Genomic DNA, 13,948 nt, shown 5'->3' on the forward strand with positions numbered 1-13,948 from the left:
TGCTAAATTCAAAAGACAATTCTCCATCTTCATTTTATCAGCTATAGTTAACCCAGCACATCAGTCTTTGCTGTATAAAAACACTTTTCACTGGTTTTCCTGCTTCCACGTGGGCCAAATCATAACCCTCATTACCACCCCCATTTTAACTTAATCTCCTCTTTGAAAGGCTTCTCTCCAAATAAGGTTACATTCGGAGGTACTGGGGGTAAGGACTTGAACATATGAATTTGAGGGGGGACACAATTCAGCCCGTAACACCCAGATACTCGTGAGACTTGTTCCCTCACTTCTTTCAAGGCTCTCTTACCTTCCGAGTGAAGACTCTCAGGACCACCCTTCCTAAACTCCTCCCCTGCTTTATTTCTCTCCTTAAATCTTAAAAACTCTACATACTTGTTTACTGTCTGTCTCTCTCCACTCCTATATAAATTCCATGAACATTTACTCATTGATGTATTCAAAGAGCCTAAAAACAATACAAAGTGTTTAGTAAGTGTTTAATAAATATTTGTTGAATGGATGAATATCTGAGGACAGAAGGGAAAGGGATAAATGGAAGAGATTGTAGTTGCTGTAGATAGAAGGGGGCAATTAAGGAAGCAAGATCCCAGAGTATCTGGAGAAAACAGAGACTGCTATGCCTTCCATGTTGAAAGTGGAGATTAGAGAATACCCCTAGAGAATAAATTACTTTGCAATGAAGAGAAAATAGATGAGAGAGCTCAAACTAGTTGATCACTATCTACTCAACAAAACAGGAGATAAGATCTCCTAAGTAAGAGGTTATAAGAGGGATGTGTCAGAAAATTAACCTGAGGTGAAAAATGATTTGTTGACTACTTGTAATGGCTCATTTGAAATTAGCTAGTATTGATATATATATTTTAGTGGACCTAGTCCTCACGGTTTTGTAACTTTTTCAAAAAATGATCATGTCATGAGCAATAATCTGAGCTAATGAATTAGGGATCTGCTTGCCACCTGTAAATGATGTGGAAGTTTTGTTCATTCATGTATTCACTTACCATTCAGGGAGTACCATGTAGCCACCTGCATGTAATGGGAATAAAGATGTGAACAAAACAGGCATGGTCCTTGCCCTTCTGAAGCTTAATACCTATCTAGTTAGGGAGACAGACACTAATAATATATTATTAAAACCAAGACAAGTGCTATGATGAAAAGGGCACAGGCAGAAGAGCAGTGGTGGAAAATGTCAGGAGAGTCAAGCTTCATACTCAGAAAAAAAAAAAAACATGCAAATATTTCCATTTTGGAAAAAGAAGAAAGTCCTGAGTCATGGTCATCTGAGTGGGAAAATAATAACTGGGAGGGGAAAGAGAATCTGCGAGTTTTAGAACAGCGTGCAGAGCCACAGTGACTGCATGGGAGCTCTGGAAAGTGAGTCTGAGCACCTCAGGGAAGTGTATGAAAAGTTGGGACCAGGCGTGATGCTGATCAATGAGTCTGAGCCAGGAAAAGAAGCTGGTGTTTCCGTCCCTGAGCTAGGGCTGCCCAGAACAATTAAGATTCTAAAACAGCTTGGTCAAGAAGGTCAGGAAAACAGGTTAGAGCTTTAGTATCATAAGCTCAGTCCATGAACAGAGAATGTCTGTATCTGTTGAGATTGTATCTGGTTGTAATTAAAAAAAAGAATGGCCACATAATGGCTGAAACAAGGAAGGGATTTATTTTTCTTAGTGACACGGCCGTTCCACAATTGGTTTATTTAGTCTTACGCTTCTTCTGTTTTTCCACTCTTCGTGTATGACTTTTGTTCCTCGTGCTTGTCATCTCATGATTTCAGGATGGCATGCCCAGCATCATTTCTTTACTATGGGTAGGAAAAGAGGAACAACAGAAGACATTTACCACCTGAATTTGCCCTCTTTTAAAGAACTTACCTGGAAGCCCCAAGTAGAGGACTTCCACTTACAATTCAAAGGTCAAGACTATGTCCCATAGTCTGCTAGGATAGCATACTGCCATTCTGAACAAAACTGGGGTTCTGCTAGTGACAATGAGGAGGGAATTTGTAATCTGCTTTATCGAAGTATAGTACATGTACGATAAAGTCTTCCTATTGAAAGCGCATGCTTGGAAAAGTTTCGACAAATGCATACACCACAGTCAAGATAACAGAATATTTCATCACCCCCAAGGGCATCCTCACATCCCTCTGCAGTTAGTCCCTCCTTTCACTCCCCAGCCCCCAGGTAATCACTGATCTGTTTTCAGTCACAATGGATTTTCTACACACAATGGATTTTCTAGAATTTTTAATAAATGTCATCATACAGTTTAGACTCTTTTGTGTCTGGCTTCTCTCACTCCTTCTACTTTTAAATTCATGCATGTTGTTGCATGTAGCCATACTTTGTTCATTTTTACTGCCAAGGAGTGTTCTATTGTATCTAGGCCACGTTTGTTTATCCATTCACCTAGTGGTGTACATCGGGATATTTCCAATTATTTCCAAATAAAGCTACTGGGACTTCCCTGGTGGTCCAGTGGTTAAGGCTCTGCGCTCCCAACACAGGGGGCCCGTGTTCAATCCCTGGTCAGGGAACTAGATCCCACATGGTGCAACTAAGAACCTGCATGCTGCCACTAGAAGATCCCGTGTGCCGCAACTAAGACCCGGCACAGCCAGATAAATAAATATTATTAAAAATAAATAAATAAAGCTGCTATGAACTTTCATGTACAACTCTTTTGTGGAAACATAGGTTTTTATAACCCTTGAGTAAATACCTAGAAGTAAACTTACTGGTTCATGTGATTGATGTATTTTTAACTATATGACAATTTGCCAAATAGTTTTCCAAAGTGGTCGTACCATTTTACACTCCACTAGCCATGTGTGAGAGTTCAAGTTGTTCCAAATCCTCACCAACACTTGATATTGTCGGTCTTTTGATATCTGCTATTCTAGTGGATATGCAATGGCATCTCATTGTGGTTTTGGTTTGCATTTCCCTGATAACTAATGATTTTGAACATCTTTTAATGTACTTATTGGACATTTATATATCTTCTTTTGTGAAATATCTGTTCAAAGCATTTATAAACGAAAGAATTTATATAGGTAGGCACCCAGCAGAGTTTGCCATACAGTGAAATATGCTGTGTCCGTGGGCTATTGCCATAATAATAATAAAAGGAGCCATCCCAAAAATGAAGTGGCTTTAAAAAAAATTATGCTTTCACACCCTGTGCCTGAGGATTGAATCATGTAGCCGAAACACTTTATTCTTATGGCAATGGCAGAAACACAAAAAAAGATGAGTGGAAACTTACAGGCTAGAGTCAGAACCAGAGTACTGAAAAAGAAATAAAAGGAATCCAAATTGGAAAAGAAGAAGTTAAACTGTCACTGTTTGCAGATGACATGATACTATACATAGAAGATGCTACCAGAAAACTACTAGAGCTCATCAGTGAATCTGGTAAAGTTGCAGTTTACAAAATTAATACACAGAAATCTGTCACAATTCTATACACTAACAATGAAAGATCAGAAGGAGAAATTCAAGAAACAATCCCATTTACCACCGCATCAAAAAGAATAAAAAACCCAGGAATAAACCTACCTAAGGAGACAAAAGACATATACTCCAAAAACTATAAGATGCTGATGAAAAAAATTGAAGAAGATACAAACATATGGAACAATATACCATGTTCGTGGATTGGGAGAATCAATATCGTCAAAATGACTATAGTACCCAAGGCAATCTACAGGTTGAATGCAACCCCTATCAAATTACCAATGTCATTTTTCACAGAACTAGAACAAAAATATCTTAAAATTTGTATGGAGACACAAAAGACCCTGAATAGCCAAAACAATCTTGAGAAAGAAAAAACAGAGCTGGAGGAAGCAGGATCCCTGACTTCAGACTATACTACAAAGCTATAGTCATCAAAACAGTATGGTACTGGCACAAAAATAGAAATATAGATCAATGGAACAGGATAGAAAGCCCAGAGATAAACCCACACACTTGTGGTCAATTAATCTATGACAAAGGAGGCAAGACTACACAATGGTGGAAGGACAGTCTCTTCAACAAATGGTGTTGGGCAAACTGGACCAACAAAAAAAAAAAGAAAAAAAGTGAAATTAGATCATTCTTTAACACCATACACAAAAATAAGCTCAAAATGGATTAAAGACCTAAATGTGAGACCAGACACTAAAAAACTCCAGACACTAAAAAACATAGGCAGAACACTCTCTGACATAAATCTCAGCAATATCTTCTTCAATCTGTCTCCCAGAATAATGGAAATAAAAACAAAAATAAACAACTGGGGGGCTTCCCTGGTGGTGCAGTGTTTGAGATTCTGCCTGCCAACACAGGGGACACGGGTTCGTGCCCCGGTCCGGGAAGATCCCACATGCCGCAAGGAAAAAATACACATTGCCTTCAAAGGAACAATAGTAAGATTGACAGATTACTTAGACGAAGACATGACAATGTTAAAGTGGTGTAAGAAATGAACTGACAACTTATAATACTGTACTCAGTGAAAACGTCTTTTTAAAAATGAAAGCAATACAAAAACTTTAAAAACAATAAAAGAACCTGGCTGTCAGCAAACTTAGAGTAAAATAAATACTGAAGGGAGTTTTTCAGATAGAGAGAAAATGATCCAAGATGGAAATCTGAAAATGAAGGGCACAAGAACTAATGATTATTGAAAAGGGTAAATTTGGGGATAAATATAAATGAAAATTATTGTTTTGTAGAATAATGCTAATGCCTTTTGGAGCTTTAAGTATTACATAGAATTTAAATGTACATAATATTAAAATACATGGGCTTCCCTGGTGGCACAGTGGTTAAGAATGTGCCTGCCAATGCAGGGGACATGGGTTTGAGCTCTGGTCCCGGAGGATCCCACATGCCACAGAGCAACCAAGCCCGTGTGCCACAACTACTGAGCCTGTGCTCTAGAGCCCGTGAGCCACAGCTACTGAGCCTTCATGCCACAACTACCGAAGCCTGTGCACCTAGAGCCCGTGCTCTGCAACAAGAGAAGCCACCGCAATGAGAGTCCCACGCACCACAACAAAGAGCAGCCCCCGCTTGCTGCTACTAGAGAAAGCCCCGTGCACAGCAACGAAGACACAACACAGCCAAAAATAAAAATAAGTAAAATAAATAAATTTAAAAAAATAAATAAAATAAAATACTTAACAATAGCACAAAATGTGGGAGTAGGCAAATGCAGTTGATGTAGTCAAAGACCTTTGCATTGTCTGGGAAAGTAAAGTACTAATTTATGTTATACTGTATTAGGTCAAGGATGCATGTTACAATCTTAGGGTTATCACTCAAAGAATAATAAAGGTTGTATAACTAACAGAGAGAGGAAATGGAATAATAAAAATATGTGATTTATCCAAAGTGGGAAGGAAAATAGGAAAAAGAGGACAAGAAACAGGTGGGACAGGTAGAGAAAAAAAAACTGTAAGTGGTAATTATAAATGCCAGTGTATCAGTATCCACATTAAACATGTACGGAATAAGTCCTCCTGCTATAGCACAAAGCTTATCAGACTAGATAAACGGTAAGAGACACACCTTACCTGTAAGGTGTACACGCAAGACTTGTACATGCAAACAGTAGCAAAAAGAAAGCTGATGTAATCATAATTATATCTGGAAAAGCTCATTTTTAAAATGACTTAAATTTTTTAAAAAGTAGACTTTAGTACTTTTTAAGAGCAGTTCTAGGTTTACAGCAAAAGTGAGCAGAAAGTACAGAGTTCCCAAATACCTCCTCTCCCCACATACCCACAGCCACCCCCTCTATCAAAATCCGCACCCTCCCAGAGTGGTACATTTGCTACAATCAACGAACCTGCATTGATTCATCATTATCGCCCCAAGTCCAATGCATTTACCCCGCGAACCCAGCAAGGAGGTTGAAAGGTTCTGGTTATACTGAGTTTGAGGACCTGAGCTTGGATGCCTTGCTCAGTATGCTGAGCATCAGTGACGTGTTTCTAGGGAACAGGGGGTTTCGAATGGACGTTGCTGATCAAGTACAGGATGAATACAGGAAGGATCGTTCTTTTGGCCAAGATAGAAATCGGTATTCTGACAAAACATGTATACACCGTAGGGCCCATTCTGCTGCAGACAGCTTTGATGACTACCTGCCCAGAAGAAGTGATGATAGCTTTGGACGCAAATGTTGAGATCATTGTGATTCCCACTGATACCATGATGGGTGTCAGGATGAGTAGCGCTGGGATATGGATTGATATGGGGGCTGAGATTGCTATGATGACTGAGGCAGTAGAGACTATGACAGAGGCCATGATTACAGGACAGGCAGTGGCAGGAAGACCATTTGGTCATGCACTATAGGGATGATAACTACAGAGAAAGAGGGGACCACCATGAAGACAGATATGACAGACGAGATGACCGGTCCTGGAGCTCCCGAGATGAAAACAGGCATGATGATAGAGGTCCTCCCACCCACAGACCCAACGTGAATGTAAAGCCTCAGGGTACTCCCAAGGAAGATGATTCCTCTGCTAGCACCTTGCAGTCCAGAAGGGCAGCCTCTGTCTGTAGAGGGGCAAAGCCTAACTGACACAGTCGCTAGACGCCTTCCCCCAAACTAGAACTTCAACCTCGGGAGAGACACAAAAGCTGCCCAAGTAAAGAAACTCAGGAAAGGGAAGGGTTGAGGAGAGGAAGTAAGTCATCACAGACGGACCTCAGCCACATCTGGCAGAAACGCACGAAGAAAAGAGAAAGACGTCTTTAGAAAAGGAAACATTCAATAAGGAGGAAGATTGTCGCTCTCCAACTTCCAAACCTCCCATACCTGAGCAGCCTCCAAAGGAAATGCCAGCCCCTCCACCAAAGAAGAATGCTTGGGGGAGGCTGATCTCAGAGCTCAGACATAGAGCAACAACAGTAGTTCCGGCTCAGCCATCTGAGGAAGGACCCGCAGGAAAGGTGAAAAGAAAATAGATGGGTGAACGTCCCAAGAGGTCAGCGTGGCAACTCCAGCCCTAATTCAGTACAGGGAGGGAACAAAGACGACCAGAGGAGTAAGGTGGGAAGGATGGTAAAAAAGGATCAGGACTCCTGATCTGCATCTGAGCCAAAGAAACCTGAAGAAAATCCAGGCTTCAGGTTCAGTTCTGCAAGCAGTCATGCTACTCTCTCCTTTGATAGCGAACATGAAAATGAGGGCGATGATTACAACGAATGGACCTCTACATCCTCTGCATTCTCCTAGTCTCTCTCTGCCCTGGAACATTCGAGAGCAAATCAAACCTCTATTCTGGCAAGATAAAATAAAACTCACCATCTCCTGGTGGGGAGCGGGGGAGGATCAACCCGCTAGGATGATTGAACAGTTCTGTGATTGAGGGATTTTCCGGGACTTGGGATCTTCTGTTTTAAAACAGGTAAAGTTCTGGGCAAACTAGGGTATATTGGTCCCCTTTTATGGCAGCAAGAGACCAGGGATCCTGTGTGTCACAGATAAGCCCTAGGCTTCGTTGTAGTCTCCGTTTTGCTGTATTTCCCACCTTTCAACACGGCCCCAACTCCACTCACTGTCTGATAACCCAATTTACAGCTCTGCTGCCTGCCTGCGCCTCCTTTCTGTGACCACAGCGACTGTTACTCTCTGTCCCGGTAGTCGGACCCAATCTCTCTCCTAGGCTATGGCCCCTAATTCTTTTAGGACTCTGCCCTAGGATTTTGTATTAAAAAGATATCTATCTATCTATCTATCTAGATATATTCATTCTATATATATAAATGTATTTCTATTTAAATAAATATATATTTCTATACCTATCTATATCTGTATCTCTCTGGAAGAAGAAAACAGGTCCCAAGGTTGCTTCTGGAGGTTGGCCAGAGGTTGGCCAAGGCACCAGGGTGGGAGGATAGGAGGAAGACTGTTTGCCTCTTTTAGCAGCTTTATTGAGATGTAATTCACATAACATACAATTCACCTATTTAAAGTGTAGCATTCAATGGTTGAATATATTGACAGAGTTGTGCGACCAGGAAGGAGAATTTAAAATGTGTATCCTTTTGTATCTTTTGAAGTAGGTGCCCAGGAACAGTCCTCGGAGCTTTCTGAAAGACTGTCTCCCAGATTATAATCCTCAGGCTGGCTTGAGTAAAATTTTCCATTTCTTGGTTAAAAAATAAAAATAAAATAAAATAAGGCATAAGGCACACTTCAGGCCAAAGGACTCCTCAGGTTGGAGGAGTCAACCTCCAAAAGTTACTTCACTGGTTGGTAACTTTTGTTGTCAGAGGATGGAGGGGGACTCCTCAAAAGACCACAGCCTGGGATCCAGATCTCTCCCCTCTCGTCTCCCCAGGGAACTTGCCTCTTTGCAGAGCACTGATTTCAGCACAGCATTCTATCAGCATTTTCAGGCACCTGTCACCAAGCATGGCATTCCAGGACAGGATGTGTGATCTCAAGTTTAGTCTCATAACTCCCTTCAACTTTGCCCAAGTTAGAACATTTTTAAAAAGATGCTTATGTTTATCTTCAGTGTCCTTTCTTAATTCACTCTAATTTTCTACAGTGAACCTATGTTACCTCTATATTTTTAAAGTTAAAAATAAAACACCATCCTCATGGTGCCTCCTACAGGAAGCCTTCCTTGACTACTCCCTCATTTCCCCATGGTAGGTTTGGTACCCTTAAAACCCTATTAGTTTCCATAATACCCATGCTCACTTCAGGCACAGCACTTACCATAAGGTATTTTAATCACCTAATTACCTGCCTGCCCCTTAGACTGTGATTTCCTTAGAGCAGGTACTGTGCCTTTCAAAACTGGATCCCTAGGGCCTCTAATGGGGCCTGGTGCACAGAAGGAGCTTTCCCATTTCTACCCCCCTTAATAGTCCTGCCTTTAACACCCACCCAACACAGGCAACAACTAACCCCACACACATTTACAGAGAGCCCAAAGAAGACTTCTTCCCTGCTGTCAACTGGTTGAGTAAACTCTGTTGCCAACAATGAGAGGATGGAGGGGAACTCCTCAAAAGATCCAGGCCCTGGTGTAGAGGTCTTCCCCCTCATATCCCCAGGGAACTTGCCTCCTACATATGGACGTGTTTTACTAAGCCCTGAGTACCCGACGCTATGCCATAAATATGAGAAAATGAGGATTCCAGAAGGACTTGGTGGGCATGGCCATCTCAGGAATACTGGAAATCAAGGGAGGTCCTCAGGCATATTATTTGGACGAGAGCTATATTCCTCCGGAATGAAAGGTAAAGGAGAGGGGGGCAGGAAGTTAGGAACTAGACCTAGAACTTGAGACAAGATACAGACTGGAGGTGGAAAGGCAGTGAAAGCGTGAATCTCTGTTTTGGAAGCCAAATTGATAGAGGAGGAACAGAGCATCATATAAACACTGAATTTACACAAATTATACTTGGCAGAAAGGAAGAGAAGGTGAGGGAAAGAAGTAAGAGTGGGAGGGGGTGGAGAAAGATGATACAAGAGAAATAACCCTGTAAATAATATAGGTTTTTATATTTTATTAATGTACAGGTGGTCCTAATGAATATTTCACTCAGTGTTGTTCCAGAAAAGTTTGAGAAGGGAGAAGTGACATATACTTTACCTTTAGTGTACTAGGATACTGCTTTAACCGCTTTGGGGTTACCAAGGGAGCTTTATAAATATATATATAGCTGCCTGGATCCCACCCTCAGAGAATCTAATGTAATTAATGAGTCAGAGATGCAGCCTGGGCATCAGACTGGTTAAAAGCTCCCAAGAGATTTTTTTTCCAATTTTTTTTTATTATGGTAAAATACACATAACATAAAATTTACTGTTCTAACCATTTTTAAGGATGAAGTTCAATGTTATTAAACACATTCATAATGTTGTGTGGCCATCACCACCATTCATGTCCAGACTTCTTTTCATTTTGTAAAACTGAAACCCTATACTCATTAAACAATAACCTTGGCAACCGCCATTCTACTTTCTGTCTCCAAGATTTTGACTATTCTAAGTAAGTCATATAAGTGGACTCATACAATATTGTCTTTTTGGGTCTGGTTTATTTCACCTAGCATAGTATCCTCAAGGTTCAACCATGTTGTAGCATATGTCACAATTTCCTTCCTTTTTAAGCCAAGTAATATTCCATTGTATGTATATAACATATTTTGCTTATCCATTCATCCATTTATGGGCACCTGGGTTGCTTCCACATTTTAACAATTGTAAATAATGCTGCTATGAAGATGGGTGCTTTCAGTGCTTTTGTGTATGGACCCAGAAGCGGGATTGCTAGATCATATGGTAATTTGGGGAAGGGAATGATCCTACAGGAAATCAGTGTTCCTCTATCAGCCAAGGAGGCGATGGAGGCTGGGCAGACAAAAACAACAAATGTCTAGTACTGAGGAAAGGAAGAACTCTAGGGTGGGGCCTTAGCATGGCCAACTGTGGAGCTAGAGTTCCAGGAAGACTTAGTGGGCCTTAGAGGATCAGTCTCTGGGGCTATGACTTGGGCCCTGGATTTTCTCTTCATTGGTGAAGTCTGAGAAACAAGAGCTGCACTAGAGAAATAGAGGCCTCATGACTGTCCTGCCTCTTCCTGTTCAATGGAGGTTTTAAAACTACCTGGACATTCCATGTACAGATGAATGGATTAAAAAAGATGCAGTATAGGGACTTCCCTGGTGGTGTAGTGGTTAAGAATCCGCCTGCCAACGCAGGGGACATGGATTCGAGCCCTAGTCTGGGAAGATCCCACATGCCGTGGAGCAACTAAGCCCGTGCACCACAACTACTGAGCCTGTGCTCTAGAGCCCGTGAGCCACAGCTACTCAGCCTGCGTGCCTAGAGCGCGTGCTCTGCAGCAAAGAGAAGCCACTGCAGTGAGAAGCCCACGCACCGCAACGAAGCGTAGCCCCTGCTTGCTGCAACTAGAGAAAGCCTGTGCATGGCAACGAAGACCGAATGCTGCCAAAAATTAAATAAATTTATATAAAAAAAAGATGTGGTGTACACACACACACACACACACACACACACACACAAAACGGAATACTACTCAGTCATAAAAAAGAATTAAATACTGCCATTTGCAGCAACATGGACGGACCTAAAAGTTACCACACTAAGTTAAGTAAATCAGAAAGAGAAAGACAAATCGCATATGATACCTCTTATATGTAGAATCTAAAATATGATACAAATGAACTTACTTACAAAGCAGAAACAGACTCACAGACATGAAAAACAAACTTACGGTTACCAAAGAGGAAGCGGGGAGATAATTAGGAGCTTGGGATTAGCAGATACAAACTACTGCTATATATAAAATAAACAACAGAGTACTACTGTATAACAAAGGGAACTATGTTCAGTATCCTATAATACACCATAATGGAAAAGAATCTGAAAAAGAATATATATATGTGTGTGTGTGTGTGTGTGTGTGTGTGTGTGTGTGTAACTGAATTACTTTGCTGTACAGCAGAAACTGTAACCAAAATTTTGGTCTGGCTGCTCACTGCTCAAAAGCCAATAGAGAGGCAAGGTTGGTGGAAAGGAAGGTTTGCTTTATTTTAGACGCTGGCAACATGGGAAGCGGGTGGGGAGGGCGGACTCCTGTCCAAAGGCCAACTCCTCCCCCCACCCAACAATCAGGGGGCAAGAGCTTTTATAGATGGAGGGAGGGGGCTACAGGCAGAAACAGCACAGTCGGCTCTGACAGTCATCTTGAAATTGGCCATGCGGTGGTCTGATCAGCATCCTCTTGATGGTTTTTTGGGGTTTTTTTGTTATTTTTTTTTTGCGGTACGCGGGCCTCTCACTGCTGTGGCCTCTCCCGTTGCGGAGCACAGGCTCCAGATGCGCAGGCTCAGCGTCCATGGCTCACGGGCCCAGCCACTCTGCAGCATGTGGGATCTTCCCGGACCGGGGCACGAACCCGTGTCCCCTGCATCGGCAGGCAGACTCTCAACCACTGCGCCACCAGGGAAGCCCTCTCTTGATTGTTTTAAGTACGGTTATTCTTCAGTTCCAGGGCCGGTTTATCCCCATTTCCTTGAGGCCAGTTCTCAGAATTGCGGCAGCTTGTGTCATGGCTACAGTCTGGTCATCATGTAGTTAACTTCTTCCACCTGATGGGGGTTTTAGTATCTGTAAGACAGCTCAGAGCATATGGCTCAGAATATTATCTATAGCCCTTAAGAAGGAACTAAAGGGCCTTGACTTTGCTTACTGACTAACCTAGTATTATTTTGTCCTGTTCGACTGCTTTTCTTTGCTTCTGCATTTTCTCACTTCTCTGACTAAACTTATTCTTTGGCTAAAGTTTTTCCATAGACAAAAGGCAGACTGAGGACATGGGGGGCAAAGACCACAGGGTCCTGCTCCATTTCAAAACTAACACAACATTGTAAATCAATTGTACTTCAATTAAAATAAATAAATAAATAACTACCTGGACGTTAAAAAACAGATTTCAAAGCAAAAACAGAGAAGAAACAACACGAAAGATTCCTGTGCAGGAAGACATGCAGTGACTCATGGTAGCTCAAGGCGAGAGCTCTGCTACCTGCTCACGACAAAGAAGGTTCCATCCATTGGCCCAGTGGACGAGGGTTGTGTTTTCAGTCCCCCCAGTTCACCTGAGCCCACAGACTCACATAAATCCCCCTGTTTGAGAGGCTTATACGGCTTGTTGAGGGTTGTTGCACGGTGATGTTGAATTGTGAAAATGTAGAATAATAACACTTCTGATCACCAAACCAGAGCGTCTTAGATAAACTCAAGAGACAACGCCAGAGTGATTCATCCAGGAAGCAATGAAATTTTCTTCCTTAGATATCGGTAAATATACAATAAATTTGCAGCTAAAGATCAACTTCAAGATGTCTTTTCTGGGTGCCTCCAGTCCTAAGGCTTTTTATTCTCTCAAGAGCCAAAAAGTAAAAATAGAAACTAGAATGTGTCTTTCAATTATAATTTTGATGCCTCTTTAACATGTTGTGTAATTCTTGGCTTTCACATTCTAAAGCTTGGATGCTGAGATTTGAAGGATGGGTGGCTGTTATCTTTATTCATCAGGTTTTTTTTAATTTTTAAAAATTTATTTGGCTGGGCTTCCCTGGTGGTGCAGTGGTTAAGAATCCGCCTGCCTATGCGGGGGACATGGGTTCGAGCCCCGGTCAGGGAAGATCTCACATGCCGCGGAGCAACGAACCCACGCGCCACAACTACTCAGCCTGTGTGACACAACTACTGAGCCCACGTGCCTAGAGCCCGTGCTCCACAAGAGAAGCTGCTGCGATGAGAAGCCCGCACACCACAACAAAGAGTAGCCCCTGCTCGCCGCAACCAGAGAAAGCCTGTGCGCAGCAACGAAGACCCAACGCGGCCAAAAATAATAAATAAATTTATAATAAATAAATAAATGATAAATATTTGTGAAATGACCAATGATTAAATGAATGACTAGAAAGAGTGGTGTTTTCCTGAACTTGTTCTGGAATTGAGACCGTGGGGGCCTCCACCCTTCCCTTAGTGCTGGGTTCAGAGACCCCCTCCAGGAACAGGAGTCATAGCCAATACTACCCTGCACCTTACAGCCTTCCTCTCACTACCACATTCTGAGAGAAATGATCAAGCACGGCTGAGCGAAGTGGATGGTTGTCAGCCCGCTACGCCTGCTCTTCTGGTAAGCCTGTAGAAACTCAGGCTTCCTCTCTCGCAGCTGTGCTTTGAGGTAAGGAGATGTTCCCATATTCGTCCTTTCCCAGCAGCCTGCAGCATCCTGGAATCCTCCTTTCAATTTGAAAGCAGCTTCCTTGCAGCTCTTGAATTCCAGAAGCAGGGAATGTGTGCTTATAATAAACTCCTCCTATTGGCTTGGTGATTACGTTTTCAG

At 42.1% G+C, this 13,948-nt stretch overlaps 1 pseudogene; it reads left to right on the top strand.

The window, feature by feature from the left end:
- Positions 1–1,388: 1,388 nt before the first annotated feature.
- LOC112399003 (eukaryotic translation initiation factor 4B-like) lies at positions 1,389–7,282 on the top strand (annotated as a pseudogene).
- Positions 7,283–13,948: the final 6,666 nt, after the last annotated feature.

The sequence above is a fragment of the Neophocaena asiaeorientalis genome, unplaced genomic scaffold (genome assembly GCF_003031525.2).
Source record: "Neophocaena asiaeorientalis asiaeorientalis breed wild unplaced genomic scaffold, Neophocaena_asiaeorientalis_V1.1 scaffold114, whole genome shotgun sequence".
Lineage (NCBI taxonomy): Eukaryota > Metazoa > Chordata > Mammalia > Artiodactyla > Phocoenidae > Neophocaena > Neophocaena asiaeorientalis.